Genomic DNA, 6,464 nt, shown 5'->3' with positions numbered 1-6,464 from the left:
CAGGAGACGTAGAAATGGAAAATATTAGCACAGTGATTGTTGCCACCATCACTTGCAATGGCACACAATCAACGTTTGTAGAAAGAATAGCTATCACGGTTAATGAATGACACCATAAAACATTGGTTAAACACATCGGAAAAGCAAGTTTGCAAACCATCGCATTCTGATGAATCCCTTCCACAAAGCTGCCCATGAGAATCAAAAGGAACAAAACATACACGCACCTGTCTCCCAGAAGGCCCAGTGCCCTAAGAAGAATGTACTATACCGATGGGTTAAATAAAACGTATCTATTCAAGGACTGTATGCTATTATATTCTTTGTATTTCAGCCAGTAAATCCAAGTAAACATTCATTCCTGATGTCTGTCCACAGTGGATAGGGCTATGTTCTCCACATCTATATACATATCTATTAGTTTGAATAAATCTTAGGCTAGGTACACACTGCAACAACGCATAGGTCAGCAGAACGAATCGCCTTCCAAGCGGCCGATTGGTAAGCTATATACATCTAAACAGGTGCATATCCACTACACAACTAATGAACGACTACGACATTGTTCATTATACTGTGCAGTGGACATTGGATGTCATCTCGCACCTGAAACTTAATATTTCTAAAACAGAATTAATTATATTTCCCCCGGCCAGTAACTGTTACCAACCTGATCTCTTTATCACTGTTGATAACTCAACAATCCACAAGCTCGCTGCCTTGGTGTCATCCTTGACTCTGAACTGTCCTTTGTTCCCCACATTCAATCTGTCTCAAAATCATGTTACATATATCTAAAAAACATATCCAAAATTCGACCATATCTCACCCAAGACACTGCAAAAACTCTAATCCATGCACTCATTATTTCCCACATTGACTATTGCAATAGTCTCCTTACTGGTCTTCCCAATAACAGGCTATCGCCATTACAATCCATTATGAATGCAGCTGCGAGGCTTATCTTCCTTGCCAAACGTTCGTCTGCTGCCCCGCTCTGTCAGTCCCTCCATTGGTTGCCGTTTTTTTACCATATTCAATACAAAATACTTACACTCACACATAAAGCTATTAACCAAATCACACCAACATACATCTCTTCACTCATCTCAAAATATCCCCCAACCCGACCTCTCTGCTCAGCACAAGATCTGCGTCTCTCATCCCCACGCATTACTTGCTCCCATTCATGGTTACAGGACTTTCTTCGGGCTGCACCCACTCTATGGAATGCATTACCACGCACAAGACTTACCTCTAGTCTTCAATCCTTCAAGCGTTCCCTGAAAACTCACCTCTTCAGACAAGCTTATCAGATTCCAGAACCGACCACATAACCTTCATAGCTTCCATGTCTTATTACATCCCCTCTCACAGTCCACACATAACCTCACACACTGTCTTTCTTTCACATACTCCTGACATTTGGCCGACATTCCTGTGTGACTGGATCATGCAGCCCACCAAGAAACTCTGCATTCTGGCTGGACCAAATTGCAATATATAGCACCTATCCTTGTGTATCAATGCCTATTTCCCTATAGATTGTAAGCTTGCAAACAGGGCCCTCTGACCTCTATGTCTGTCTGTTATTACCCTGTTTAGTTCTATAAATGTTTCCAATTGTAAAGCGCAACGGAATATGCTGCGCTATATAAGAAACTGTTAATAAATAAATAAATAAATGAATATTGTGCCCATACTGAACGATATGTCGTTCAGTGCAGGCACCCTCCCTAATCCCCGAACATGCACAACCTCACAATATCATCAGGTTGGGCAGTATGTTCAGGTGATGACATGCAACGACCAGCGGGAGCATGCATCGCTGTTCGTTTATCGGCATATTCACTGCATGATTAATGAATGATTGAACATTAACAATGTAATTATCATACATTTATATCGTGTAGTGGATATGCGCCTTTAGGGTCACTTCTCCATCCTCCCTCTCCAACTTCCTGGCCCATTTTGAGACTCTTGACCACACCCTCTCTTCCTGCACCTCCTCCACTTCCTTGTCTTTTGTGGCAAACTTCTCATTAGGTTCATTTTCTACCTTTCCAACCACTCCATCTCTGTTTCTATATCCAGCTTCCACATTCCCCCGGACACATTAGCCATTGGAGACCAACAAGTCCCCTAGCTCTTTTTTTTGTAATCCTACTCCTTTGGTGAATCTATCAGCTCCTTTGGTCTCCAGTGTAACTTCTACACTGAGGACCGTTCCTGGTCAGTGACTGATAAGTGGGTATGTGGACGAACCATACTCTGACGGAGAATTTGCACCTAGCATGGGGTCAGTTTTGCTGGTGTGACCAATGGTTGCATCTAAAGATGCACCAAGAGATATTTCAGTATCTGAAGATACACAATTGGGCATCTCAGTCCATGCACATGCAGGTGCACGGAAGTACATCAGGGTTACAGGACTTTCTTCGGACTGCACCCACTCTATGGAATGCTTTTAGTGTTGGGATGTAGTTGACAACCCAGCTGTCGTGATGCCTGCGCTCAGAATGCCGGCGCCGGAATCCTGACACTAGTCAGAATCCCAGTGCCAGCATCCCTACCGCTGATATCCCGATGGTAAGTATTGGGGTCAGTGGGAAGGTTTGGTACTAGGGGGAGGATTAGGTTTAGACTGCGGGGAGGGAGGGTTAGGGTACTTACTGGCAAGTTTCGGTATCCTAACTCTGTCGGGATCCACCGGCATACCGTACCCAACCTGTAGTAGTATTTGCATAAAGTCGCAGACTCAATACTGCCAAAAGATGCTAACACGGACACTGCAGCATCCAACTCAGACTCAGTATGTACAACTTGTAGACATGGCAGAAATTTACAAACTTTCACTTGTTAGCAACATTTATTATTTTGTTTGCAAATTGTCACAATCCGCTGCACTGCGGACGCAGGGCGAAGCGAACGCCGGGCAGCTGTTAGCTGAAACTCCTCCCCATCAAGTGTCTGTCATTCCTGGCTAGTTCTCGATTGGCTCCTGCGGCTATTTCCTCCTGGTGCCAACGCTGCTCCGATGCCGGTGATAGCATTTCACATGTTTCCGGTTCTGGCATTGTCTCCTGTATCCAGTCAAGTTCCCAGTATCCAGTCAACTTTATTGTTTCTGCCGTTTGTGTCATCTAGGCGGCACAGTCCGCATTTATACTACTTGCCGCTCGTATCTAACACTGGTACTAACACTGCTCCGATGCCGGTGATATCGTTTCACGTGTTTCCAGTTCTAGCATTGTCTCCTGTATCCAGTCGAGTTCCCAGTATCCAGTCAGCTTTATTGCTCCTGCCATTTGTGTCATCTAGGCGGCACGGTCCGCATTTATACTATCTGCTGCGTGTGTCATCTTGGCGGCACGGTCTGCATTACTGCTCTCTGCCATTTGTGTCATCCAGGCGGCACAGACCGCACTCAGTGTCCAGAGTGCGCAACCCAGCATCCAGCGGCTTGTGTCAACCCGGCGGCACAGGTCGCACACAAGTGTACGCGATTGTGTGTACTACTGCTAGTGTCATCCCGGCGGCACTTAGCGCACCTCAGTGTCCTGTGTATGCAATCTTGTGTACTGCTGCTAGTGTCATCCTGGCGGCAATTAGCACACCTTAGCGTCCTGTGTATGCAATCTTGTGTACTGCCGCTAGTGTCATTCCGGCGGAACTTAGCGCACCTCAGCGTCCTGAGTTCGCAATCTTGTGTACTGCCGCTAGTGTCATCCCGGCAGCATTCAGCGCATCTCAGCGTCATCTTGCCAATGTATCAATCAGCCCATAAGGCTGCTACACAGCCCAAAGGCTGCTACTCAGCCCAGAGGCTGCTGCTTGGCCGAAAAGCCGCATCAAGCCAAGGTTTCCAGCCCTCAATGCAGCTACACAGCCCAAAGGCTGCTACTCAGCCCAGAGGCTGTTACTCGGCCCAAAAGGTCGCATCAAGCCAAGGTTTACAGCCCTCAAGGCTGCTACTCGGCCCAAAGGCCGCATCAAGCCAAGGTTACCAGCCCTCAAGGCTGCTACCCAGCCCAAAGGCTGCAACTCGGCCCAAAGGCCGCATCAAGCCGAGGTTACCAGCCCTCAAGGCAGCTACACAGCCCAAAGGCTGCAACTTGGCCCAAAGGCTGCATCAAGCCAAGGTTACTAGCCCTCAATGCTGCTACACAGCCCAGAGGCTGCCACACAACTCTTAGACTGTTACACAGCCCAAAGGCTGCATCTCTTATTTGGCCCACATGTAAAACATCTCAGCCCTCAAGGCTGTGCTGGACTAAGCTTTTGGGTAACTATCCCTACAAACCCTAACATTATCACTGGCACGATAGTTTTTTGTGATGGAGCCTGCCCAAAATCCAGCCCAAATACTGGCGACACAGATTCAAGTCCTCCGTGCAATAACTTTCCCTTCAGGTTGAGGAGACTCGAGGTGCTTCTGCCCCTGTGGTACTTGAACCCAAGTTTAATCTACCAGATCAGTTCACAGGAAATCGAAAGGAATTTTTCAATTTTAAAGAGAGCTGTAAACTCTACTTCAGGCTCCGACCTAGATCCTCTGGCTCATAGGTCCAGCAAGTTGGAATTATTATTTCTTTGCTTCAGGGAGACCCTCAGACCTGGGTCTTTGGTCTTCCCTCCAGTAGTCCTGTACTACAGACTGTACACTATTTTTTTGCTGCATTGGGTCTGCTCTACGATGACCCTGATAAAGCGGCTATGGCAGAGGCCAGTCTCAGGTCATTAAAGCAGGAGAATAGGGCAGCCAAGGACTACAGTACAGAGTTCCAGAAGTGGGCCATGGATGCTGGTTGGAACGACCCGACTTTATGTGGTCAGTTTCGCTGGGGGTTATCAGAACAAATTAAGGATATCCTGGTCCAATATCCTTCACCTGAATCTTTAGATGACCTCATGAATCTAGCCATCCACATTGATCAGCGGCTATGGGAGCGGAGAGCTGAAAAGAAATTACCGTCTCTGTCTCCACAATCTCCGCTATGGATGGTCTCAATGGAGCCGGAGGAACCGATGCAACTGGGAGCATTTTTTCTGCCGGCCAAAGAGAGACGTATTGTGGTGGTAAAGGACATCTTGCCCAGCTTTGTCCTGTCAAGTCGGGAAAAGACAAGGTCTAGGTGAGCTAGGGGAGGTACATCTAGGACCGGGGTTCCCAACCACAGTCCTCAAGGCACACAAACAGTCCAGGTTTTAAGGATAGTCGTACTTGAGCACAGGTGACTTAATTAGTACCTCAGTTATTTTGATTTAACCATCTGTGCTTTAGCATGGATATCAATAAAACCAAGACTGTTAGTGTGCCTTGAGGACCGAGGTTGGGAATCACTGATCTAGGCCTTGCATCCATCTCCCCAGAGAATTCTGTCCTAATCACCGCAGTGATCAATTTACCCAATGCTCAAGTTTCCATCCCGGCCATCGTTGACAGCGGAGCGGCGGATAACTTCATGGACTTGTCCTTTTTCAAGACCTTGGGTCTGAAACCCGACTAATTTTCCACTCGTGTCAGTCATCGGTCTAGACGGGGCAAACCTTTCCAAGGTTCCTGTTGTCTCTTGTACCCCTCCTATACAGTTATCAGTGGGTGCATTGCATTGGGAAGACTTGACGTTCCTCCTTCTTCAGAGTCCGCTGGCTCCGGTTGTCTTGGGGTTAGCCGTGTCTGTCTCGACCTGTTCACCTTGCTGCCGCTGCCTCATCCAAAGTCTCAGCTATCCCTGCTCCATATCAAGATTTAGCTGAGGTTTTCTCCAAAAAAAGAGCTGATGTCCTTCCGCCTAACCGTTCTTTTGATTGTGCCATTGACCTATTACCAGGTGCCAGACTTCCTAAAGACAGATTGTACGCCTTATCTATCCCAGAAGATAAGGCTATGCAGGAGTACTTCAGCAGACCCTGGAAAAAGGGTTAATTCGTCCTTCTAAGTCCCAATTTGGAGCTGGTTTCTTTTTTGTCCAGAAGGAGGACGGGACACTCCGACCCTGCATTGACTTCCGTGGACTGAACAAAATCACTATCAAAAACGCGTATACCGTGCCGCTTATCTCTGTTCTTTTTGACCAACTACGTGAGGCCTCTATCTGTTCTAAGATCGACCTTAGAGGTGTATACAACCTCATTCGCATCAAAGACTGAGATGGGTGGAAGATGACTTTTAACACCCATTCTGGACACTTTGGATATCTAGTGATGCCGTTCGGCCTCTCCAATTCTCCAACCCTGTTCCAAGATTTTATCAATGAGGTGTTAAAGAGATTTCTTGGGAGTCTTTGCAGTGGTCTATTTAGATGACATACTCATCTATTCTAAATTCATGGAGGAACATCATAGTCATGTGAGACAGATCTTGCAAAGATTGTTGGATAACACCTTATATACCAAACTGGAGAAATGCGAGTTTCATGTGCAAGAAGTCTCATTCTTAGTGTCGCAACTCTTCGGTAGAT

This window comes from Taudactylus pleione, unplaced genomic scaffold, assembly GCF_031769625.1.
Source record: "Taudactylus pleione unplaced genomic scaffold, aTauple2 ptg000479l, whole genome shotgun sequence".
Taxonomy (NCBI): domain Eukaryota; kingdom Metazoa; phylum Chordata; class Amphibia; order Anura; family Myobatrachidae; genus Taudactylus; species Taudactylus pleione.
Note: the sequence above shows the minus strand (reverse complement) of the source record.